The sequence below is a fragment of the Geotrypetes seraphini genome, chromosome 2 (genome assembly GCF_902459505.1).
Source record: "Geotrypetes seraphini chromosome 2, aGeoSer1.1, whole genome shotgun sequence".
In the NCBI taxonomy this organism is placed as follows: Eukaryota; Metazoa; Chordata; class Amphibia; order Gymnophiona; family Dermophiidae; genus Geotrypetes; species Geotrypetes seraphini.
In genome coordinates, this window is record NC_047085.1 from 36,529,961 (window position 1) to 36,556,788 (window position 26,828).

A 26,828-nucleotide genomic window follows, 5' to 3' on the forward strand; every position below is an offset into this window, starting at 1 on the left:
GAGATGCGGTCAGGGTGGTGGTGCCCCTCCCCTCTTCTCTACCCCCTGCTCCTTCCCTGCCACGTGCGTGCCCCTTCCCTTCCCCCATAGATCTTTAACTTTCCCGGCGCGAGCAGCATCACCAACGTGCTGCTAGCATTGGCATCGGCTCTCCCTCTGATGTCACTTCCTAGGTGCGGGACCCAGAAGTGAGGTCAGAGGGAGGGCCGACCCACACTCCTCCAACAGCGACATCCCTTTGGAGTTGCGGATTATAAAACTTAGGTGAAGATATTATAACATAGCGCCTAAGGCAGATGTTCGTGTAACTCCAAATTGGAGCTATTAAACCCAATTATTAATTGTTGATGCCTAATAATTAGCAAAAAAAAACTAAGGAGAGGGAATCTGAACTACATAATAAAAGAGAGAAAAAAAAAAAAAGTACCAAGGCCCTTCAGGATTGGGATAGCAAGTAGATCTTTATTGCAAGACCCGACATGGGCCTGGTTTCGGCAATTGTGCCTGTGGAAGGGTATAATCTATGTTATCCTCTTGGTAAGCCAATGCTATTGAACAATAATTGACACAATCGCTGTTGAGGATTTGTTGTTCAACTGCATCGCTGTGTCGGAAAATTGCTGTCAGTTATGCACTAAGCCTAAGGTACCACTTTTAAGCAAGTGCATTTACACCTGTTACTGACTTGGCTTAAGTGGGTTCACCTCCAACCAAGAAGAGAATGACGTGGATATGGTTCAATCAATGAGCTGAAACAATGTCAAAACATAGTTTTTACAAATTGGCACTTAATGAAATAAGATAAGCACTCTCTTCAGCTACAGTGGCAAAATAATGCTCAGAATTTAGGAAGTTGGTTGGTTGGGCTGAGAACTTTTCAGCACCCCCCTCGTATGTAATAAAAGGGAGCTAAGTATAGGACAATCAAGCTATTGTGACATCACTGATGAGGTTAGCTCTTATTGGTGGAATGAGGCATTATGCCATCACAATCTCAGCTCTGGTTACAAGAGACTGAAAGTCTTCACACTACAAGGGGGTGCTGAAAAGTTCTCAGACCAACCAAGAACTTCACGGTCCTGCGGTATATAAACTGTTATTATTATTATTATTAAGAAGAGAATGATGTTGATATGGTTCAATCAATGAGCTGAAACAATGTCAAAATGTACAATTTTATTTTTGCAAATTGCCACTTAATGAAATAAGATAACACTCTTTTCAGCTACAGTGGCAAAATAACGCTCAGAATTTAGGAAGTTGGTTGGTTGCAGTGGCGTAGTAAGGGGGGATTTGGACCACCCTGGGTGCTGTCTTGGTGGGGGCGCCAGCACCTCTCTGCCCTCCCATGCCATGCTTGTGCCCTCCCTTCCCCCACTCCCTATACCTTTTTAAAATCTTTGTCAGCCTGAGCAACTACTCTAGCCTGCTGCTCGCGCTGGCCTGGCTCCCTCCAAAATCACTTCTGGGTCATGGGGCCAGGAAGTGACATCAGAGGGAAAACCAATGCCGGCGTGAGCAGCAGGCCAGAGAAGCTGCTCACGCTGGCAAAGATTTAAAGAAGCATGGGGTGGGAAGGGTGGGCACGAGTGTGGCATGGGGGCCACGGAAGGAGCAGGGAGTTGGCGCAGAAGGAACAGGGGGGGGGGGCACCACTGCCCCGGGCGACTCCCACCCTTGCTATGCCACTAGCTATTACAGTTACAGATATTTTTTTATTTAAATCTTCATTAATTTTCAGATATTAACAGTGCAATACAATGAATATAAACATAAACATTTCACAAAACGTACTTTAAATATACAAATAATTTGAAGAACAATCATTTTCTCCCCCCTCCTCCCCTTAACTAATAAAAGTAGAAGTACATATTTAATTTCAATAATCTAGATAAATTAAGTATAGCAAACAATAATACCTTCCCCTCCCCCCACCCACCCTGGATGTGTAAGGATGTCAGATAAAAGGAAAGGTACATGACAGTTATTGTGACTCAATAAATGCAGTCAATGGGCTCCACACCATTTTAAATGTGCTACTATATTATTTTATTTGAATATTTATTTGAAACTTTCTTTGGTTGGATTGAGAACTTTTCTGCACCCCCTCGTATATTATGCTAGTATTCTACGATGGAAGCTGGGCATCCAGATGCCTTTAGAGAACTAGTGTTCTGTGTTCTGCATTTTTACCCCTAACGTTTGGCACCCTTTATAGAATTGCTCCCTTTGTACTTCCAATGCAACGGGCATACAAAATGTAAAGCATTTACATTTTGTTTATGATATAACTTTAAGAAATTAAAATACATTACGCATGCATCTGCCTAACTTTCAAGATCCTCCACGGCATCCTTGCTCCATTAATTCCACTTTCTTGGAACTCCTCAAATCCTAATACCACCAGACCTACCCAAAAATCGAAATTATCCTTCCCCTCATTAAAAGGCATTTCCCTCCCAGGAAAACTGGGGACTTCCCTCCCCAGATTCACCGAGCTCTGGAACAACCTTACCTCCCCTCTTCGGAACCTGAGTGCTCTCCAACCCTTCCGTAAACATCTGAAAACCTGGCTTTTCTCAAAAATCTAACACTCCCTCCTCATCTAACACTCCCTCCTCATCTAGCCCTCTAACATCCTTCTTTCCTCCGATCTTCATCTAGCCCTATCCTTGGAGTTCCTTTCTCATTACAATTCCTGTAAACCATGCCGAGCTCCACAACTATGGAGATGGTGCGGTATACAAACCTAAGGTTTAGTTTAGTTTAGTTAGTATATATTGATGTATTACACATCCATCTCCCACCTTCCAGACAGACCTAATTGATTTCTGGCTACATTTCATCAATTACAGACAATTGGTTTTGGAGCATTCTAGCCTGATTACCATATTGCTTCTGGTGTCTCCGATTTGAGAACATCTTTAGTCCTTGCCTCCTCTCTATCAATATAGGCATAGTCTCTTAGCCTACAACTTTTCTCTGGAGCACAGGGCAGCTTTTGGTAAAAAGGAGGATATATTTGATGCAGGAAAAGTACCTCCAGACATCTTGGTTGGTTTTCGTATTGTGTATCCTTGGGAAGAGTCTGTAGAGTATTCATTGGGAGTGTGTGTTGCAGTGGTTGTAATCCGCTTTGAACCGCAAGGTACAAGCGGAATAGAAATCACTAATGTAATGTAATGTAATGGTTAGAGTTGCAGGCTCGGCATCCTGAGGTTGTGGGTTCAAATCCTGAACTAATCCTTGTGACCCTGGGCAAGTCACTTAATCTCCATTGCACCAGATACATTAGATAGAGTGGGAGACCACAAGGACAGACGGGGGGAAAATGCTTGAGTACCTGAATAATTTGTAATCCGCCTAGAATTGTAAGATATGCGGAATATAAATTACTTATTTAAAAAAGGTCGACTTATCTTTTTGGAATGCATCATCTGAATTGTATGTTTATTGCTTCTTCTAACTCTTGCGCAAGTGAAGTGTTATCTCTTTGGTCAATGCCTATACACTTGGGGCCTCTTAACTGCATGAATAATCTCATAAACAGCCCAGTCTTGTGCTGGTTAATTAGTCTTCTGGGAGAGATGTTTTTACAAACCATGCTGCAATTGGCTCTGGTAAATTGATGATTAATTATGTAATAGTCTGCACTCAATCACCTTACAATGTATTTGTTCTTTGGTCTCCACAAGGCTAGCTGAAATCCTTCAAAAAACACTTCACCTCCATGCAGTTTGGATGGGGCGTCCAAATGTAGGGCAGTGAGCATTCCCACTAGTCCCAATTTAGCTTTTTCCAGCTTAGGAGGAGGAATCTGGCCATTGTCTCTGTAGCTGCTTCTTTAAGTGATCCGGATGCAATTACAGATGAAGGAGATACAGCACATGAAAGTGAGGTTGGAGACTCTGTTGAAGATATATCGGCACCAGAAAAGGTTCAAAGAAGAGCGACCAAGATGATAAAGGGGATGGAACTCCTTTCGTATGAGGAAAGACTAAAAAGGTTAGGGCACTTCAGCTTGGAAAAGAGACGGCTGAAGGGAGATATGATTGAAGTCTACAAAATCCTGAGTGGAGTAGAATGGGTACAAGTGGATCGGTTTTTCACTCCATCAAAAATTACAAAGATTAGGGGACACTTGAAACTGCAGGGAAATACTTTTAAAACCAATAGGAGGAAATATTTTTTTCACTCAGAGAATAGTTAACCTCTGGAATGCATTGCCAGTGGTAAGAGCAGTTGACATTGCTGGTTTTAAGAAAGGCTTGGACAAGTTCCTGGAGGATAAGTCCATAGTCTGTTATTGAGACAGATTTGGGAAAGCCACTGCTTGCCCTGGATTGGTAGCATGGAATGTTGCTGCTCTTTGGGTTTTGGCCAGGTACTAGGGATCTGGATTGGCCACCGTGAGAATGGGCTACTGGGCTTGATGGGCCATTGGTCTGACCCAGTATGGCTATTCTTATGCTCTTACTTGTGCCAAGTATAGGACAATCAAGCCATTGTAACATCACTGATGAGGTTGGCTCTGAGGCACTGTGGAATGAGGCATTATGACATCCAAATCTCAGCTCTGGAATGTTGCTCTCATTGGGGTTTCGGAATCTTGCTATTCTTCGACACGCTGGAATGTTGCTACTCTTTGGGTTTTGGACAGGTACTAGTGACCTGGATTGGCCACCATGAGAATGGACTACTGGGCTTGATGGACCATTGGTCTGACCCAGTATGGCAGTGCCAAGTATAGGATAAACAAGCCATTGTAACATCACTGATGAAGTTGGCTCTGAGGCTCTGTTGAATGAGGCATTATGACATCACAATCTCAGCTCTGGAATGTTGCTCTTATTGGGGTTTCGGAATCTTGCTATTCTTCGACACGCTGGAATGTTGCTACTCTTTGGGTTTTGGACAGGTACTAGGGACCTAGATTGGCCATTCTGAGAACGGGCTACTGGGCTTGATGGACCATTGTTCTGACTCAGTAAGGCTATTCTTATGTTAAGATAGAATGCAGGGTTTTGGCATAACCCACAATGACATATTTTATGTTCTTTGGTATTGTGAGGTCTAAGATTAATTTAATAAAACTACAGAGGTCTCTGGAAAAATTGGGAAAATGTTAACTGTTTGATAATTGGAAGCCTACTCTGGAAACATGGCCTGTGATCGCAAAGGCAACGGGAGTCGATCGCAATAGATCGCAAAGGCAACGGGAGTCGATCGTGGAGCCCATCTTGGGCTCCGCTATAGACTCGCATTGCCTTTGCGTTCTCCCTGTTCCCTGCCACCACAACAGGCCAGCAGCGACTACAGAAGCACCAGGTACACCAGCCTTCCCCTCCCCCCCTCGATGTCAATTCTGACATCAGAGAGGAAGTTCCGGGCCAGCCAATCGCTGCCTGGCTGGCCCGGAACTTCCTCTCCAACATCAGAATTGACATCAGGGAAAAGGATGCTGGCCTGTTGCAGCGTTGGAAAACAGGGAGAACTCAGCGGCAACAGTGGCGTCGGCATCGGCGGTGGCTTGAGGATCTGTTCCCAAACATCGACAGTGGTTTGGAGGTCTGTTCTCAGATGACAGCCCTGGCAGTGGCATAGGGAGAAAGAAAGGGGAGACAGAAAGACAGACAGGGAAACAGAAAGAAAGAAAGGGGGCAGGGAGAGAGAAAGAAAGTAAGAAAGGGGGGCAGGAAGAAAGAAAGAAAGCGGAGGGGGCAGGGAGAGAAGAAGAAAAAGTTGGTTTCATGGAAAGATAGAGATGTTGGTTGGGGAATGGAATGAGGTCTGGAGGAGAGGAAGCATGCAGGAGGAAGAAAGAAAGAAAGAAAGATTGGATGCACAGTCAGAATAAAGTGCAACCAGAGACTCATGAAATCACCAGACAACAAAGGTAAGAAAAATGATTTTATTTTCAATTTAATGATCAAAATGTGTCGTTTTGAGAATTTATATCTGCTGTCTATATTTTGCAGTATGGCACCCTTTTACTAAACCACAGTAGCGGATTTTAGCGCAAGAAGCCTATGAGCATCAAGAGCAGAGTGGGGGCATTCAGCGCAGCTCCCTGCGCTAAAAACCGCTATCGTGGTTTAGTAAAAAGGGAGGGGGTATATTTGTCTATTTTTGTATAGCTATTACTGAGGTGACATTGAATATTTTAAAGCCACCTGCCTTGACCTCTTTGAAAATCCCCCTGAATATAAATGATAATTAACATCTTCTCTGCATACAGTGTGCTTTGTGTTTTTTAAAATTTTATTGTTGGTAGATCATTTTGACTTGGTCATTTTAAAAGTAGCTCGCAAGCCAAAAAAGTGTGAGCACCCCTGATTTAGTGGTTCAGATTCACACATTCCGATGTTATTATAATGATATATAGAATGTGGTTTTATGATAATCATGTTTGTACTGTTAAATTTTTATTTATGTTTCTATGTAAACCGTAGGTTGTATGTGTTATATAACTTTTAAAAAAATAAATACCATATATATATAAATAAATAGATCTATGAAACAAGCTCCAGTTTTAATGCATTTTGAACTGTGTTTTTTTTAGACGGCAGAATATTTCAAAACGCACAAGGGTGTGAAGACTTTCACAAGGTGCTATAATTACCCAGGGCTCTCAAACTGTCCATGAGGCAACCTTACACAAAATAACAGCTGGCCGTACCTAACGTTGCACGATGCAGCCGGTTAATGTCATTCACTCTGCCCATTGTGTTATGTTTTGACTTGTACAGCACTTGCAAAAGCACTGCAGGCTTCCCTCAAGGATTACACCATCCCTGAATTGTATTTGTCTTGGCTTTCTGCGTTCTACTGTCATTCTCCGCTCCAGCAAGGAAACATTGTAACCACAGTTTTTTCTTCTCCTAAATGGGGCCCCGGCCTGTCATGGGTAGATGAATAAGGGGAAAGTGAGGAACTGCAGGTTGAAGCAATCGCCTGGTGAGCAATCGGGTGTGTTGTAACATTGTTCTCCAAATTAGGAATGGTGCTTGTGAAAGATTTTTCTTTTGAGCAACGAATGTTGAACAAGTAAGCACCAACTGCTCTGTTTATATCAGATATTTTGATAGAATTAATCTAGCTTGTGAAATTCAGCCTGAACTCTTTTCCAGATCGCTTTCCAGGCCCCTTTATTAGGATCTATCTGCGAAAACCCACGTCCAACTCCTTTGTACGTTGCAAGGAGGAGGTCTATGAGGGCATGTTGTAGTCACGGTTATGATTTGACTGGATAACTCTGATATTCAACAAGTCTGATTGGGCAAGTACCTGTCTTAAAATTATCCTGAAGCAACAGAGCCAAGAGGAAAAAAGGGGGGTCCAACCTTGTCTGCAGTGAAAAAACTAACCAGGAACAAACAAACCAAAACTGCAGATATGTACAACGATGTAGGCAAAATTTATTGTGACAACCAAAGTATATTTAAAAACCTTTTTACCAAACAAGGGACCCAACACGGTCCGTGTTTCGGACAATCTTCATCAGGGGTCCTATTGCTATCTCTTTTGCATGCAGTCTATTGATATTGCATGCGTACTTGTCACCTTTTAAAACATAAACACATGTACTTATGTCATTAGAATATAATATTTGAGTTTATGGTCAAATAAGATCATCTTATCGTTTTACTCATTATTTCTTATCTTTTTACCTTTTATTACCATATTGTTTCATATGTTTTTAATATTGTTTTTAATGTTTTTTAATATTGTGTTTTATGTTATATTTGTACCTAATAGGACCCCTGATGAAGGTTGTCCGAAACATGGGGTCCCTTGTTTGGTAAAAAGGTTTTTAAAAATACTTTGGTTGTCACAATAAATTTTGCCTACATCGTTTTAAAATTATCCTGATAATTTTGTCCAGTTAACTTTAAACAGATATACTAACAACTGGAAACTCACCCTTTAGTTTTTTTGAATATCCTGATAGAGAATATCCCAATCCACGCTGCTCCTTGTGACCCTGGGCAAGTCACTTAATCCCCCTGTTGCCCCAGGTACATTTAGATAGATTGTGAGCCTGCTAGGACAGACAGGGGAAAATGGTTGAGTACCTGAATAAATTCATTTAAACTTTTCTGAGCTCCCCTGGGGAGAACAGTATAGAAAAATGAATGAATGAATGAAATTGTGTAGTCTAAGGCCTGGATTCTGTATAGGACGCCTGATCTCAGAAGCCGCGTAAGTGGCTTTTGAGAATCGCACACAGGCGTCCTATACAGAATCGCGCCTAAGCCCTTAATAACCCGATTCTCAAACCAACGTCCATCTTACAGATGCCAGTTAAAGAATAGGGTTGCCGATGAGCTTATCGCGGCAAGGGATTTCCCTGCTGCGATAAGTTTAGCGGTAACCCATCCCCACTTCCTGTGAAGACTACCAGCAGGAGGGATGCCAAATACCTGCTGCCGGAACATCCCTCCCCCCCGTAGATCACGCGGCAGGAAGGATGCCAGTCAGGTTTTTAGAATAGTCCTAATGAATATGCATGGGGCAGATTTGCATGCCTGTCACCTCCATTATATGTAAATCTCTCTCATATTCAGATAGTAATCCAGAGTATTATACAAGTGTTTATCATCTGAGTCCTGGAGTACCCCCCTGCCGCGATAAGTTTAGCAGTAATTTGTCCCCACCTCCCATGAAGACTACCGGCAAGAGGGATGCCCAATACCTGCTGCCGGAACCTCCCCCCCCCTTGTAGATCACGCAGCAGGAGGGATGCCAGCCAGTCAGGTTTTCAGAATAGTCCTAATGAATATGCGTGGGGCAGATTTGCATGCCTGTCACCTCCATTATATGTAAATCTCTCTCATATTCAGATGGTAACCCAGAGTATTATACAAGTGTTTCTCATTTGAGTCAGGTTTTCAGAATATCCACAATGCATACACTTGATTTGCATACACTGCCCCCATTATATGCAAATTTATTTCACGCATATTCATTGTGGCTATCCTGAAAACCTGACTGGCAAGAGGGCACTCCAGGACTGAGCTGAGAAACACTGTATTATGCCACCGTGTTTCGATTGTTGCAGTGGTCTTTTGTTAGGATTACCAGAGCACAGAAAGTAGGCATTGCGGGTTGCACAGAATATCATAGCAAGAGTTCTAGAGTAGTGGTTCCCAACCCTGTCCTGGAGGTCCACCAGGCCAATCGGGTTTTCAGGGTAGCCCTAATGAATATGTATGGAACAGATTTGCATGCCTGTCACTTCCATTATATGCAAATCTCACTCATGCATATTCATTAGGGCTAGCCTGAAAGCCCGATTGGCCTGGTGGTCCTCCAGGACTGGGTTGGGAACCACTGTTCTAGAGGGCTGCTTTTGTTTGAACAATTTGCACTGGCTGTCCATAGAGCAGAGGGTAAAATTTTAAATCTTAACTATAGGGTTTTTAAAAAAAATATTCTGAGAAACAGAGTCTCTCCAGAACTGCATTTCTATCAACCCTCTTGGCTATTGAGGTCAGGTAATAAGAATTTGTTGACAGTTCCTTCCTTTCATGCGGTTTATTTAGAGCAGTGGTTCCCAACCCTATCCTGGGGGGGTCCACCAGCCAGTCAGGTTTTTGGGATAGCCCTAATGACTATGCATGAGAGAGATTTGCATATAATGGAGGTGACAGGCATGCAAATCTGCCCCATGCATATTCATTAGGACTATTCTGAAAACCTGACTGGCTGGTGGCCCCCCAGGATAGGGCTGGGAATCACTGATTTAAATGAATATCGCTCTTCAATATTTACCATAGTTGCTCTGTAGCCCCGGAATTTGCTTCCTTTAAGCTCGAGGTCCATCCAAAGTTTTGATTGGTTAAAAAGAGAATTAAAGACCTTGATTTTTATTCAGATAAATGATTGAGTTGGGTCCTAAGAAAGGTACGCAAGAATTTAACTCTCTGCAGAATTATCTGTGTTATTTTATTTGAGTCAGTTTTTAGCAGATTTTTTTTTTTATTGTCTTTAATTGGGTCTATTTTGTCTGAGTGATTTTTTTTTTTTAATAAAGTTTTTAGACTGCCTTATAGTTTTGAAACTGCAATTCACCAAGAATTGTTTCGACTGAGGGCTCCTTTTGCTAAGCTGCGCTAGCGGTTATAGCGGACGCTGAATTGCCACGCGCGCTAGATGCTAACGCCACCATTGAGCTGGCGTTAGTTCTTGGCGTGTAGCACGGGGGTTAGAGCACGCGCTAATGGGCAGCACGTGCTAAAAACGCTACCGCAGCTTAGTAAAAGGAGCCCTAAGTACAATACAATATTTAAAGAATACAATCAATAGATCCTGGTGCAATAAAATTCAATAACAAGACTTTTAGAAAAGAAATAAAGACCATACTCTTCACGAAAACTCTGAAAAAAGAAATAATACCGCAAGTCTCAAACTCCATCTCTCACTAAAGCCAACTAACCCCAAACAAATAACCTTACCCATGTCTTACTCTTTTTGAAAATGACCAATTTTTTTTTGTAAGTTCTTGTAATACATCTTGGATAATTCTTTTGTAATCTGCCTTGAACTGCAAGGTGATGGCGGAATAGAAATCCCTAATGTAATGTAATATAAGTAAAATAATCTATAATTGGCTAACTATTTTAATCCTCAGAGAGAATGTTAGGCCTTGCGGGAATAAGAACCTATTCCAAATGCTGGGATTAAACGGATGTCAGTATGAGCTCTGGAAATATAAACGTGAGGTTTTTTTTTTGTAAAAATTTTATTATTTTATAAACTACAGTGTATTACATTTGTTACAGAACAATTATTACAGAACTATTTCCATAGAATACACCAATTCATACAGTTAATTATAAAAAATATTGTTTTACCCACCCACCCTTCTTATCAAATAATAATAATATAAAGTACATAGATTTTTGAGCTCAGGTAGCAACTCACAGGTGACCAGCACCAGACATAAGTCTAAATGAGCGCTGCCTCATACATCATGTAGTCCTGAAAGTGCAAACTGTGCAAATCAAGTATTGGATAAGTTCAAGGTCAAACATTCATTCCGGGGAGAAAAATTAAATTGCGTTCCCTCAGAGAGCTGAGGGAAGTCCTGGCGGAACCATTATCTGTGCTCTTCAATCTCTCCCTAAGCACGGGAAGAGTTCCCTTGGACTGGAAAACAGCTAACGTTATTCCACTCCACAAAAAGGGCTGCAGGACAGAGACGGCGAATTACAGACCGGTAAGTCTCACATCCATAGTATGCAAACTCATGGAAACACTGATCAAACAGAAACTTGATACAATCCTGGATGAAGAAGATCTACGTGATCCCCATCAACATGGATTTACCAAAGGCAGGTCCTGCCAATCAAATCTGATTAGCTTCTTCGATTGGGTAACAAGACAACTGGATGCCGGGGAGTCCCTGGACGTAGTGTATTTGGACTTTAGCAAAGCTTTTGACAGCGTCCCACACCGTAGGTTATTGAACAAGTTGAAATCGCTGGGATTAGGGGAAACACTAGCTGCATGGGTTAAGGATTGGCTGAGCGGTAGACTTCAGAGAGTGATGGTAAATGGTACCCCATCCAAAACATCGAATGTGACCAGTGGAGTACCACAGGGCTCGGTCTTGGGTCCAATCCTATTCAACATATTCATAAGTGATATGACCCAAGGGATCAGAGGAAAAATATCATTGTTCGCCGACGACGCCAAACTGTGCAACATAGTAGGTAAAAGCACTATGCCTGACAATATGACACAGGACCTACTACTATTAGAACAATGGTCATCGACTTGGCAGCTTAACTTCAATGCTAAAAAATGCAAAGTGATGCACCTGGGTAAAAGAAATCTGTGCAGGACTTACACGTTAAATGGTGAGACCTTAGTTAGGACCACGGAAGAACGGGATTTAGGAGTAATCATTAGTGAAGACATGAAAACTGCCAATCAGGTGGAAAAGGCTTCCTCTAAGGCAAGGCAAATGATGGGTTGTATCCGTAGAGGTTTTATCAGCAGGATGCCAGAGGTCATAATGCCACTGTACAGATCCATGGTGAGACCACATTTGGAATATTGTGTTCAATTCTGGAGACCACATTACCGGAAAGATGTGCTGAGAATGGAGTCAGTTCAGCGGATGGCCACCAGGATGGTCTCGGGGCTCAAAGATCTTCCGTATGAAGTAAGGCTGAATAAATTGCAGCTGTACTCACTTGAAGAACGAAGAGAGAGAGGGGACATGATCGAGACATTTAAATATATCACGGGTCGTATCGAGGTGGAAGAGGATATCTTCCGTCTTATAGGACCTTCTTCCACCAGAGGGCATCCGCTGAAAATCAGGGGAGGGAAATTTCATGGAGACTCCAGAAAGTATTTCTTCACTGAGAGGGTGGTCGATCATTGGAATGAACTCCCACGGCAGGTGATTGAGGCCAACAGCGTGGCAGATTTCAAAAATAAATGGGACATTCATGTGGGATCTCTAATGAGGTGAGGGCAGGGGGTGGTGAGCAAAATCAAACAGAAGGGTCAATGGAGTGGGCAGACTTGATGGGCTTTGGCCCTTTTCTGCCGTCATTTTTCTATGTTTCTATGTTTCTATGTTCTATATACTCCCTAGAATAGAATCTACCCTATCTGTTATCTATAACCAATCCAATCTAAAGTGCCAGCGCTGTGAATATAAGCTAATACAATTGATTGAGGACACACAAAAGTATAGAAAAGTATAAATGAACCCCTCAAAAGTGCCCTAGAGTATAGCTATGAAATACCTAGAAAAAAGTTACCAAAAAATTCATAAAAATCATGAGCAGATAAATATAAGTGTTTGCATAAGAAAGTGCATAAAGAAAGCATACATGAGAGAAACTTCCAAAATATTTGTTGTGCTCAATGTTCATGAAAACTCCTATAGATAAATATTCAAGACACCCGTTACATAAAGCTGAAAATGGTGCTAAAACGAGTTTAAAAGAAAGAAAGTAGACATTCAATTCATGTTGCTTCCTAACCCTTCCTATAATGTTCATAACAATTCAGTATCTTACATTTGAACTACAAACAATTTATAATGCCACTTCATTCGTGAAACATTTTATATTGGAATAATACTACCCGGAGGAGTAACATAGAACATAGAAACATAGAAAAAGGCGGCAGAAAAGGGTCATAGCCCATCAAGTCTGCCCACTCTAATGACCCACCCCCCCTGCCCATTCTAATGACCTCCCCCTGGTTTTACCCTCCTAGAAATCCCACATGTATATCCCATTTACTTTTAAAATCTAGCACGCTGCTGGCCTCAATCACCTGTAGTGGAAGTTCATGCCAACGATCGACCACCCTTTCGGTGAAGAAATACTTCCTGGAGTCTCCATGAAATTTCCCTCCCTTGATTTTCAGCGGATGCCCTCTTGTGGCCGAGGGTCCTTTAAGGAAGAAGATATCATCTTCCACCTCGATACGGCCCGTGATATATTTATACGTCTCGATCATGTCTCCTTCTCTCTTCGTTCCTCGAGTGAGTACAACTGCAATTTATTCAGCTTTCTTCATACGGGAAATCCTTGAGCCCCGTGATCATTCTGGTGGCCATCGATATTCTGATAAAAAGTACTGCCTTTCAAAACTAAACTGCACTGAGGAGTACAATGTGAAAAAAAGTACTGCCACTCGACAGAGCTCCGTTTCGTCGTCTTCGTCAGGAGCGGAAACTACTTGGTTTAGATTAAATCAGCGACGGAGAACTTTTCAAATCTATCGCTCTCTTTCTAAGCGCGAAGGAATCAAACAATCGCTGCAGGGTTACATATTTTTTTCTGCAATAAAGTTCAGTCATTGCCTCTGCTCTATTCTGCTTGACAGAATGCAATGCTTGCATTCTGTGCTCTGGTAATCCTAACAAAAGTCCACTACAATAATCGAAACACAGTGGTTTTATACTCTGGATTACCATCTGAAATTTTTTTTTGACTCTGCAAATCGCTTAAGCATCTCAACAGCCTTAATTTGAAAAATACATCTTTTATACCTGAAATTTCAGTCGGTGCGGAATCTAGCCAGATACCTAAATTACAAATCTTGTCAACGATTGGTATGGAAGGCAGAGAGGACATCATTACAGGGGTAACCAGGCAATAACAAAATCTGAGTCTTTTCTCTGTATTAACTTATTTATATACTGTTCTCCCAGGGGAGCTCAGAATGGCTTACATGAATTTATTCAGGTACTCAAGCATGTTTTTCTGTCTATCTCATATACCTGGGGCAAGGGTGGGATTAAGTGTCTTGCCTGGGGTCATATGGAGCAGCATGGATTTGAACCCACAACCTCAGGGTGCTGAGGATGTAGCTTTAACCACTGTGACACACTCTCCCCATATAGAATGACCTGTTATTTTTGTTTCTTGCCCATCAGCCTGATCTTCATTCTATACTTCCTCCATCTGTGCACCCGGCTCCGTGGATACTTCCTCTCTCATGGCTCTAAAATCCCTTGTCAGGTATGCAAAACATCTTTTAAACTCACTTAAGACCTTCTGTAGCCTCCATTTTGCCTGCCTCCTGTTGGACTGGTTCATTACCTGAGAGCAGATACCATGCTCTGTGCAGGGGAGGGCCAGGCTGTGATCTTCACACTCTAGCGCAGCCCTGCACGATATATGGCCTGCAGGCCGCATGTGGCCCAAAACGGCTCTCAATGCGGCCCACGCCTGATAGGGCTCTCACTCTGCTCTCCTGCCCATGGGGGTTTACCTCCGAAGCTTTACAGCGGCTACAAATCACTCCCTCTGCCGCAACTTCCTGTTTCCGGCAGGGCGGGACGCAGCACATGGAAAGAAGTTGTGGCAAAGGGAGCAGGATGTTGAAGAAGCAAAGTTTTGGGTGTTGTTGGAAACTTCAGAGACAAAGGTAGGACGTGGAGATGGAGTGTTTGAGAATGAGGGAGTGAAGTCAGGCCATGGACTGGGAGCCTGGGGAGAATGGAAGAAAGATGAAGAGATGCCAGGCCCTGGGGAGGGAGAAGACAGAAAACGTGAGGGAGACAAAAAGGCCTGAAACAAAGGGAAGGCAGAAGATAGGGGGGCAGATGTTGGACTTGGGGGTGTCTAGAAGAAAGAGAGAGAAAGAGACTGCCGAGAGCTGGAAAGATTCTGGATGAGGGAGGGAGGAAAGAAGGAGAGAGAGAGAGGCAGGCAAGGAAAGACCTAGAAGAAAGGAAAACAAATGCTGGACATGGGGGTGGGGTGGGTGGGAAGGGTTGTAAACAGAAGAAAGACAGAGAGAGAGGGAGGCCTGGACCAAAGGGGAAAAACAGGAGGTAGATGCTGGACTATGGGAGGTGCAGACAGAGGGGGGAGAGACCCTGAGGAAGAACAGAGAGATGGAAGATCATAACAGAGGAGGGAGACAGAGAGAGACCTGGACTAAAAGGGGATGGGCTGGATTGTGAAAGAAATATTGGATGCACCGTCAGAAGGAAGTCCAACCAGAAAGTAATTAAATCACCAGACCAACAAAGATAGGAAAAATTATTTTATTTTCAATTTAGTGATTGAAATGTGTCAGTTTTGAGAATTTATATCTGCTGTGTGTATATGAAAAATTAAAGGAAAAAATTGCATTACAATTAGTAAAGAGGCAGGACCTGGGGCAGAGCTTGGGTGGGTTTAGGGCGTTGCATGGGAGGTCTATGGTTGGGGGTACTTAGCTTGAAGTAGCTGAGAAACATTGCTGTAGGCAATCAACCGGCGCCAGTGCCTCTCCTTCTCTCCCGCCCTCTTCCCTGCTGATACCTCCCCTCCTGGTGTCTCGGGGCCTGTCTGGAAGGCCTCTGTGCATGCGTGGGCGTCGACGTGATGATGTCACGCATGCACATGATATCATCACGGCAGCGTCTGCAGTTCCAGGTGCCTCAAGCCGTGGCCACTACTGGCAGCCCTCGCTACATTTTCCGACTTCATTGCGGCCGCGGATCATGCTCTAGAAGGTGGATACGCATTGTACAGTATTTCCTTGTTCTCTGAAAGCTTGAGTTTTCCTGGCCTTCTCCTCAGTAGGCTCTTATCAATTTTTGGGTGATTTTATCAGAGGTCAGAGGAACTTGGGGCTTAGGCTGTACATACAACTTTTTACCCAAAGCAGTGTCCTCCTCAATAATCAAAAGTGGGTGTATTTTTCACTCCTGCTCTCTCTGCCCACAGGAATACAATTTTGGGGAAAAAATATGCACATTTTAAAACAATGTATATGACTTTCCCCAAATCAAAGCCAATCCTCTTCCTCTCCACCCCATTTCCAGTGTTTCAGCCATCACATAAGAACATAAGAATAGCCTTACTGGGTCAGACCAATGGTCCATCAAGCCCAGTAGCCTGTTCTCACGGTGGCCAATCCAGGTCACTAGTACCTGGCCAAAACCCAAGGAGTAGCAATATTCCATGCTATCAATACAGGGCAAGCAGTGGCTTCCCCCTTGTCTTTCTCAATAACAGACTATGGACTTTTCCTCCAGGAACTTGTCCAAACATTTCTTAAAACCAACTATGCTATCCACTCTTACCACAACCTCTGAGAATGCGTTCCAAAGCTTAACTATTCTCTGAGTAAATAGTATTTCCTCCTATTGGTTTAAAAAGTATTTCCATGTAACTTCATTGAGTGTCCCCTAGTCTTTGTAATTTTTGATGATGCAAAAAATCGATCCACTTGTACCCATTCTACTCCACTCAGGATTTTGTAGATTTCAATCATATCTCCCCTCGGTCATCTCTTTTCTAAGCTGAAGAACCCTAACCTTTTTAGTCTTTCTTCATATGAGAGGAATTCCATCCCCTTTACCATCTTGGTCGCTCTTCTTTGAATCTTTTCTAGTGCCACTATGTCTTTCTTGAGATAAGGAGACCAGAATTGAACACAATACTCCAGATGAGGTCGCACCATGGAACGATACAGGAGCATTATAACATTCTTAGTTTTGTTAACCATCCCTTTTTTAATACTCAGGTGGACCCTAGCATCCAGTATCTGCGATTCAGGTCATTCTTCCCAATGTGCATCACTTTGCATTTGTCCACATTAAATTTCATCTGCTACTTGGACGCCCAGTCTTCCAATTCCCTAAGGTCCGCCTGCAATTTTTCACAATCCGCATGCGTTTTAACAACTTTGAACAGTTTAGTGTCATCTGCAAATTTAATCACCTCACTCATCGTTCCAATTTCCAGATCATTTATAAATAAGCTAAATAGCACCGGTCCCAGCACAGACCCTTGTGGCACTCCACTGTTTTCTCTCCTCACAATGTCTTTGATCATTTTCATCCTAGTAAAAGTGGTATGAGGACAATGATATATATTTTATGAATGTACTGAAGTCCTAAGGGTTTGAGGTGAAAATATCATGCTTACTCAAAAAATCATAAATGTCACAACTACTGTATATAGAGAGCAAACTGTTACAATATATGCTAATTACTCAGATCTCATATACCCTGGACACTACTCGCATCACTTTCATGCCCATTACTGGGGTGGTGTATTCATCATTGGTGTGCTGAGTATTGACATACTTCTATTATTATTACTATTAATTATTTCTATAGCGCTACCAGATGCACACAGCGCTGCTCAGAGTCACAAAGAGTAAGAAAACAGTCCCTGTTTGAAAGAGCTTACAATCTAAACAGGCAAGACAGACAAACAAGATGTCTTGAATACAGTTAAGGGGAATGGTTAATCAGCTGGCTGGGTTGGAGGGCAGAGGGGAGTACAGGACAATCAAGCCATTGTGACATCACTGATGAGGTTGGCTCTTATTGGTGGAATGAAACATTATGACATCACAATCTCAGCTCTGCTTCTCAAAGACTGAAACTTTTCACACTACTACTACTACTACTGTTAATGATTTCTATAGTGCTACCAAACACATGCAGCGCTGCACAGAGTCACAAAGAGTAAGAAAACAGTCCCTGCTCGAAAGAGCTTACAATCTAAACAGGCAAGACAGACAAACAGGATGTCATGGATACAGTTAAAGGGAACAATGAATCAGCTGACTGGGTTGGAGGGCAAAGGAATAGGGTTAAGGATTAAAGGTTATATCAAAAAGGTGAGTTTTCAGTCTGCTTTTAAACAAGGGAAGGGAAGAGGCTTGACAGACAAACTTGGGTAATTTATTCCAGGCATAGGGGGCAGCTAGATGAAAGGAACGAAGTCTGGAATTGGCAGTGGAGAAGAAAGGTACAGCTAAGAGCAGCTTATCTGAGGAACGGAGTTCTCTGGGAGGTGTATAAGGAGAGAGAAGAGAGGAGAGATATTGAGGGGCAGCAGAAAGAACACACTTGTAGGTCAGCAATAGGAGCTTGAACTGTATGCGAAGGCAGATAGGGAGCCAGTGAAGTGATTCAAGGTGAAGGGTGACATGAGCATAGCGAGGTTGATAGAAGACGAGTCGCGCATCAGAGTTTTGCAAAGATTGCAAGGGGGAGAGGCGACACTGAGGGATACCAGTTAGGAGTAGATTGCAGTAATCTAAACGTGAGTTTACGAGAGCTTGAACATGAGTCCGGGTTGTGTGCTCAGAGAGGAAGGGGTGAATTTTGGTGATATTGAAGAGATAGTAGCGACAGGTCAAAGCAGTTTGTTGGATATATGTAGAAAATGAGAGGTCAGAATCGAAGACCACTCCAAGGTTGTGAGCAGAGGAGACTGGAACAATGACAGTATTATTTACAGAGATGGAGAAAGGAGGAGGAGGAAAGAGGAGCAGCTCAGTCTTGGACATATTTAGTTTCAGATGACGACTGGACATGCCCATTACTGGATTTGCAGAAAAAGGACGCTATCGGCCAGTGGCGTACCTAGGGTATGTGGCACCCGGGGCCCATCATTTTTTGACACCCCCCCCCCCCCCCTCATGTAAAATTTTTTTTTTTTTTTTTTTTTTGCAATAACCATGAAATGGAATAAATGGTCAGAATAGAAACAGGCAGTGAAAATTTTCTTTTTTTTTTTTTTTTTTTTCCCCAAAGTATTTTTATTGAGAATGGCAAAAGGTCCAGACAAGCAACCATGGTCTGTACAGAAACTTATACATTATCAAAAAGAACACAGAATGAGAGTAACAGCAACAACAAGCATGAACAAGCCTCTCCCAAGAGAAAATTGCCAATGAGAGGCATAGCAATACACAACAAAAGGCCAAAACTTGGGGCAAGCAAACAAATCCCACCCCAGAACCCACAAGAATAATAAGCCGGACTAGACCCTCAGCCATATTTTATAATGAAAAAAACCCCCACAAGCAACAACACCCAGACCGCTCACCAGACACACCAATCCGCACAACAAGCACCCAAGAAACACCCAGCCACCACCCAGACAAAACTACCAGACACACCTACCCCACCAAGCCCAGACCCAACCCCCCCTCCCCAGAGAGTGCAAGCGCAAAGTGGACCGTGAAAAGGGCAGCTGCAGAAGTGGAAAGCCCCAGATAAGTAGGTTAGCTAAAGAAAGCCCACAGATAGAAGAAATCAGGATAACAGAAGTTCCAACAAATGCTCCCACAGAAAATTTTCTTTTATTGAACCTCATTTATGTAACCATTATTCCAAACATAACATAACATAAATTATGTCTGAATTGTCATGACATCAGAAGTACATATGGAGTAGTTGCAGGTGATGCTTGGGACAGTTCTGATTATGTTAGTTTGGTTTTATGTGTTTTTTTAATAGAAGGGTTTTTATTTCTTTTTTTAAGGTTTTGTAGTTTGTGGTCGAGGTCAATAGGTTGTAGAGTTGGGGGTCAAGTGTTGCAGCTCGAATGGCTAGGAGGTTGTCGAACAGTTTTTTTCTTTTGACGTTTTTGGTTGGAGGGTGTGTGAATGGTGCGTGAGTTCTCCTATGTCTGTTTGAAGTGGATTGAATTATTTAGCTGAAGAAATTAGTTACCCCCCCCCCCATTCCACACACATTAATTCTCTTCCATTTTTGTTCCCATTATAAAAAAACACTGATAAGTTCCCAGGAAAAAAATACATTAAAATAAGAAGTGAAAACAAAGGCCCCTACAGATGAGAACATAACATAAGAATAGCCTAACTGGGTCACACCAATGGTCCATCATGCCCAGTAGCCCATTCTCATGGTAGCCAATAGTGCTGCCCGATTCAGAGAAAAATATTTCATTCGATCCGATTCACCCTGTTGAATCGATTTTTCGATTAGATTCACTGTTAATGACACCGCTTTTTAAGTTTAAACAAAGTATAACAATAAATTTCACAACAACAATAAATTTCACAAAGTACTTAAAAAAAAAAAAATCACATTTTTCCATTAAAGCAGTTCTGGAGACATTTGCTTGAACAGTCTTTTTTCCCAGTCCATAAGCAAGCAATATGAAAAAGATTTCCTTAATTATCTACTCAAACATTTTTGCTATTTACTTTCATTGTACCTATACTATTATTCAGTAGAAAAAATGGACTTAACTGTGCAGGAAATGAATCTCCTCATACACCCACCATATAGTGCAAAAATGTGCAAAGGTCTGTTTTTTTCTTTCGATCACTACATAGCCTAATGCCACACAAGCAGCGCTGTTACAAACATATTCTGAAGGTCAATGCTAAGGTTGACAAAGTTTCCTTCCTTGGACCAGAAGGAGATACTGACAAACCACTGGAAGAGATTCTAAAACAACTACCCAGAAATAACACCCAAAGACCCACTCAGTGTGTGAACCAGTTGAGTGGAGTGGACTAACTGGGGGTGGAAATGGGCCCAGAGTTTGCTCAGCAGAATTTCCCAGACTACCTCTTCCTCTCAACACACTGACATGCTACCACCACCACCAACACTAGGAACACCTCACCGAGTATGCCAGCAATGCTTATAAACTTTATAAAACACATTATTATATTTTCTTATAAAGCATATATTTTAACTGAACTCAGCCTTGCCATTCACAAAAATAGAAAAGTTCCCATTTCAAGCTGTCTCATGTACACTTTTCAAATCTAACATATTGTAATCACAAAACAGAAAATAAAATTATTTTTTCTACCTTTTGTTCTCTGATCAATATTCAAATCTTGTTGGTCCCAGGCTCTTGTTGTCTTGCTTGCCAGGGTCTCCTTTCTCCGTGCTAACCATCCGTCTGCCATCTCTGTTCTCCCCTTCCGTTTCCCTTCCCTCTCCCGGAGATCTGGCATCTTTCCTTTTTTTTGTCTCCATCCACAGATTCACCTTTTCTCAACTCCCCACCACCCCAGGATCCACCATCTCTCCCTTTCTGTTCCCAACTATCCTCCTATCCAGTATCTCTATCCCCCCTCCACACCATCCCCTGTTTCCAAGTTCTCTCCCTTTCTGTTCCTTCCCTCCCTAAATCCCATTATGCACCATCTCTCTCCCACTCCTCTGTTTTTAGACCCATTATTTCTAACCCCCAAAGTCTGGCATATGCATGTATCTTTGAACCCCCCCTTCCCTCTCTCCCTCTGTGTACTTTTACACCAGGACCCCCCTCCCCCGAAGGTCTGTCCCCCCTCCGAAGGGCTACACCCCACCCCTGAAGACCTGCACCCCCCGAAGGACTTTACCTCCCACCCGAAGGTCTGTCCCCCTCTGAAGGCCTAAACCCCCCCCCTGAAGGACTGCACCCCCCCCCCCCGAAGGCCTGCACTCCCTTGAAGGTCTGCACCCCCCCGAAGGCCTGTCCCCCCCTTGAAGGCCTGTCCCACCCCCTTGTAGGCCTGTCCCCCCTTTAAGGCCTGCCTGCCTTTCCCCCCCTTGAAGGCCTGTCTCCCCCTTGAAGGCCTGCACCCCCCTTGAAGGCCTGCACCCCCCCTTGAAGGCCTGCACCCCCCCTTGAAGGCCTGCACCCCCCCTTGAAGGCCTGTCCCCCCCCTTGTAGGCCTGTCCCCCCCCTTGTAGGCCTGTCCCTCCCTTGAAGGCCTGCCTGCCTTTCCCCCCTTGAAGGCCTGCACCCCCCCTTGAAGGCCTGCACCCCCCCTTGAAGGCCTGTCCCCCCCCTTGTAGGCCTGTCCCCCCCTTGTAGGCCTGTCCCCCCCTTGAAGGCCTGCCTGCCTTTCCCCCCTTGAAGGCCTGCACCCCCCCTTGAAGGCCTGCACCCCCCCTTGAAGGCCTGTCCCCCCCCTTGTAGGCCTGTCCCCCCCCTTGTAGGCCTGTCCCCCCCTTGAAGGCCTGCCTGCCTTTCCCCCCTTGAAGGCCTGCACCCCCTTGAAGGTCTGCACCCCCCCAAAGGCCTACACCCCCCCCCGAAGGTCTGCACCCCCCTGAAGGCCTGCCTGCCCCCCTTGAAGGCCTGCACCCCTTGAATGTCTGCACACCCCCCCCCGAAGGCCTGTCCCCCCTTGAAGGCCTGCCTGCCTGCCTGTCACCCCCCTCCCCCTTGAAAGCCTGCTTGCCTGCCCGCCCGCCCCACCCTGAAGGCCTGATGCCCCGACCCACCCCGAAGGACCGCTCGCCCCCCTGGCCTCCCCGCACCACCTATGAACAGCCGCAGCAGGATCGCGAAGTCAGCGTCGGGTACCAGCCCTAAGGGGGTGTTCCCGGCCTTGCCGTTCAGTCCCCCGCCACCCCCGAAGGACCGCTCGCCCCCCTGGCCTCCCCGCACCACCTATGAACAGCCGCAGCAGGATCGCGAAGTCAGCGTCAGCGATCCCTGCTGCTTCCTGCGCCACGGTCCCGCCCCTCCTCTGACGTCAGAGGAGGGGCGGGATCGCGTCGTAGGAAGCAGCGCAGGGATGCTGACGCTGACTTCGCGATCCTGCTGCGGCTGTTCATAGGTGGTGCGGGGAGGCCAGGGGGGCGAGCGGTCCTTCGGGGGTGGCGGGGGACTGAACGGCAAGGCCGGGAACACCCCCTTAGGGCTGGTACCCGGGGCGGCCCGCCCCCCCCGCCCCCCCCTAGGTACGCCACTGCTATCGGCCACACTCTGTAAATGCAAATTAAGAGCCGATGTGTGGTGCGATAAAGAACTCTTGTGAATGAAGTGGCACGGCCCTTGAGGAAACTACCGAACAATTAGCGGGGGGGGGGGGGGGGGGGGGGGTCTCCAGAGCCAGGAGGGCTTGGGCTCCCTCCTGGCCCGATATTGTCGGGGAGTTGGGAAGTCGGCAGGGCAAGAGGGCTTGGGCTCCCTTTTACCCCGATCGTGTCGGGGAGTCGGGGGGGCAAGAGGGCTTGAGCTCCCTGTCGGGGGTGCCGCGGTTGGCTGGGGCAAGAGGGCTTGAGCTCCCTCTTGCCCCGATCGTGTCGGGGAGTCGGCGGGGCAAGAGGGCTTGACGTCAGAGAAAGGGCAGAACCGCCGGAAGAGGAAGCAGCGCAGGCGCAGGGCTCACAGAAGGGCCGGGACCGCCAAGAGGAAGCAGCAGGACACCGGTAGGAGCTTCTACATGATGGGGGGGGGGGTCGGGAGGCTGTGGGGGTGCGAGCGGTCCTTCAGGGTGGGGGTGCAGGTGGGAGTGCGTGCGAGCGGTCCTTCGGGGTGGGGGTGCAAGCGGTCCTGCGGGGGGTGAATCGGACGTCGGGGGGGGAACTATGTAAAAAAAATTTTGTACAATGCGCTCACGCATATAACGCGCAAGGTTATGCCCGGTTTGTAAAAACCGGGTATAACGTGCGCGTTATATGCGTGAAAATACGGTAATGTGAAATGGTTGAGTAACCGTCGGGCTCAAGTTAAGTGCTCCTTCATATTTACACATTTTTTTAAATGCACATCTTTGTCAATGCACAGCAGACCAATGGTGAATTCACCACCCCCAGTAATGGGCATAAAAGTGATGCAAGTAGTGTCCGAGTAATTAGCATATATTGTAACCGTGTATCGAAGTCCTGCAACCTCAGAGACAGTACCCTCTGCACACGCGGCAGCAAGATCCGAGAAAAGGAGCAGAGTGTGCCTGGTCTTCAAACCCCTTCTTTATTGGTAGCAATTAAAATATGTGCAAACAGTCACATAAATATGGCAGATAATAGTTTAAAATCATGGACTATCATTTTCACTGGTGGGAGATAACTAGTTCCTAGTCTAGAGTATACTTTTAGCAAAGGAAACTATCCCTTTGACCTATGAGGCGATTATACATGGAACATTGCCGCATTTCAAGCCTCCTATGGATTGTTACAAAGGCAGGCTTTTCCTTATTATGACAGGATAGCAATGCACGTGATAACACGCAATTGGAAAAATTGTGAACCACCACAATTTTGCGTTTTGGTGGGTCAGTTTATGTTTAGGCTATAAATATGAAAAGATGAATGCGGATATGTTGGGGGCATAGCAAAGTATTTAAATTGGTGTGGGGGCCGTTGACATCCTTTGTTAATTCAACATAATTGTCTTTATTTAATTTCTGTCTATTTTTTATGCATATGCAGGATGGGATGGATGGGTGGGTGGGGGGTGGGGGGGATATTTTGATGGTTTATTTTTTGATTGAACTGTTGGAAGGGTGAGGTGGGATATTTTTCTTTGTATTATTATTGATGGAATTTAAGTGCTTATGTTGATTATTAATGTTTGTAAAATTCATGGCACTTTGTATTAGTTTTGAAAATGAATAAAGATAAAAACAAAACAAAACAAGGGAAAGGAGCAGCGTAGAGCAGAGGCCTACAAAGCTAGGTTCCAAAACTCCTGCTACTCCTTGTTACTCAGGCGTGAGCTAAACCCAAATAATAATTTCAAAAATTCCCAGCTTACCTTTTTTTTTTTTTCCAGGAGCAGACCATCTTCATAACCTTGCTAGAAAATGGCCGTCCCTTGTAACTTCTCCTTAAAACATTCCCGAATCCAATGCGTTTTACTGGGCTCTTAAGGCTTCAGTCTGTTTTCATCCTCAACCACTTCTCTCTCTGTGGTTTCAAAACTTGACAGTGGATGCTGTAATGTTGAACCTGGCGCAGGGAAGCTCACATGGCAGTGTTGTTGACTTTGTGCTCAGGGCTGACTGTAAGATTGAAAGAGAAATCATACATTGCAGAAATATAATTGCTTGGCTATATGATTCTTCCATTAATTCCTTCCTTTTTTTAACTTGCAGTATTTTATTTTCTCTCTCTCTTTCTCTCTCTCTGACATGTTAAATCAGCAAAATAAATGGTTTTATTAAATTTGTTTTTCAAAAAAATATTCTTTAGGGTGAGCTCTTGACATAGTCATGAACAACTATTGTGTTCCCACTTATACCCATTTGAAATTATGCTTGAGTGTCGAATGTTCTCCTGGTTAATGAGATGGCTTTTACATAAGCCACTGTCAATCACGTAAATAGGTGGTTTTATTTTCTTTCCTTGCACAGCCGAAGAAGCATGTGTTTTATTTCTGAACAAAATGTACTGCAGTAATTATTCTACATTTTCAAAGAAGACTGTGCCAGTAAGCGTTTCGATAACCCTGTCATACGTTCATCTGGTATTATTTTCTTCTGTATTGATTTCTTTCTTTTGGGTTATCCTCTACTTTTTCTTGATGGTCATATTGAAGAGTTTAAAAAAAACAAAACCCCAACAACTGTAGATGAGACAAGAACAAAAAGAAAGATCGTAGATTTTGTCCTTTTGCCCAACTAGACCTCATAGTCTAGTGCTAGCCCTGACAGTCAAAAAACACAACCTATTCAAACCATATTATTACAGCAGGAAAAAGAAACCTTGCGGAGAAATTTCGACAACATTTCTAGGCATTTAAACTAGAAGGTGGGGGTCATGTATGTATGAAGGACAATTATAGAGACCACCCCCCGGCAAAAGAAAAGATGTGATGGTAGTAAAGATTGCAAAATAAACAATATCAGCAACTCGCTTCTTAGCACATGAAACGAAACAAAAATCTATACGAAAAAGGAAATTACCACTGAAAAATAGCTGGAAAGCGATGACCACAAATGCTCGCAGTGTAAGCAACAAAGTTCATGATAGAAACATAGAAACATAGAAGATGACGGCAGAAAAGGGCCACAGCCCATCAAGTCTGCCCACCTCAACAACCCTACCCCCTTGAATTTACCCCCCTAGAGATCCCACATGTGTATCCCATTTCCTTTTAAAATCCTTCACGCTGCTGGCCTGAATCACCTGAGGTGGAAGTTCATTCCAACGATCGACCACCCTTTCGGTGAAGAAGAACTTCCTGGTGTCGCCATGAAATTTCCCACCCCTGATTTTCAGCGGATGGCCTCTTGTAGCAGAGGGGCCTTTAAAAAAGAAGATATCATCTTCCACCTCAATACGGCCGGTGATATATTTAAACGTCTCTATCATGTCTCCTCTCTCTCTACGTTCTTCAAGTGAATATAGCTGCAATTTATTCAGCCTTTCTTCATACGGGAGGTCTTTGAGTCCCGAGACCATTTTGGTGGCCATTCTTTGAACTGACTCAACTCTCAGCACATCCTTTCGGTAATGTGGCCTCCAGAATTGTACACAATACTCCAGATGAGGCCTCACCATGGATCTGTACAATGGCATTATAACTTCGGGCTTCCGGCTGATAAAACTTCTTCGGATGCAACCCATCATTTGTCTTGCCTTTGATGAAGCCTTCTCCACTTGATTGGCAGTCTTCATGTCTTCGCTAATGATCACCCCCAAATCACGTTCCGCCTTGGTCCTAACTAAGGTTTCACCATTTAGTGTGTAAGTTTTGCATGGATTCCTGCTGCCGAGGTGCATGACCTTACATTTTCTAGCATTGAAGTTTAGCTGCCAAGTCGAGGACCAATGTTCCAATAGAAGTAGGTCCTGCGTCATACTGTCTGGTAAAGTGTTCTCGCTTACTATGTTGCATAGT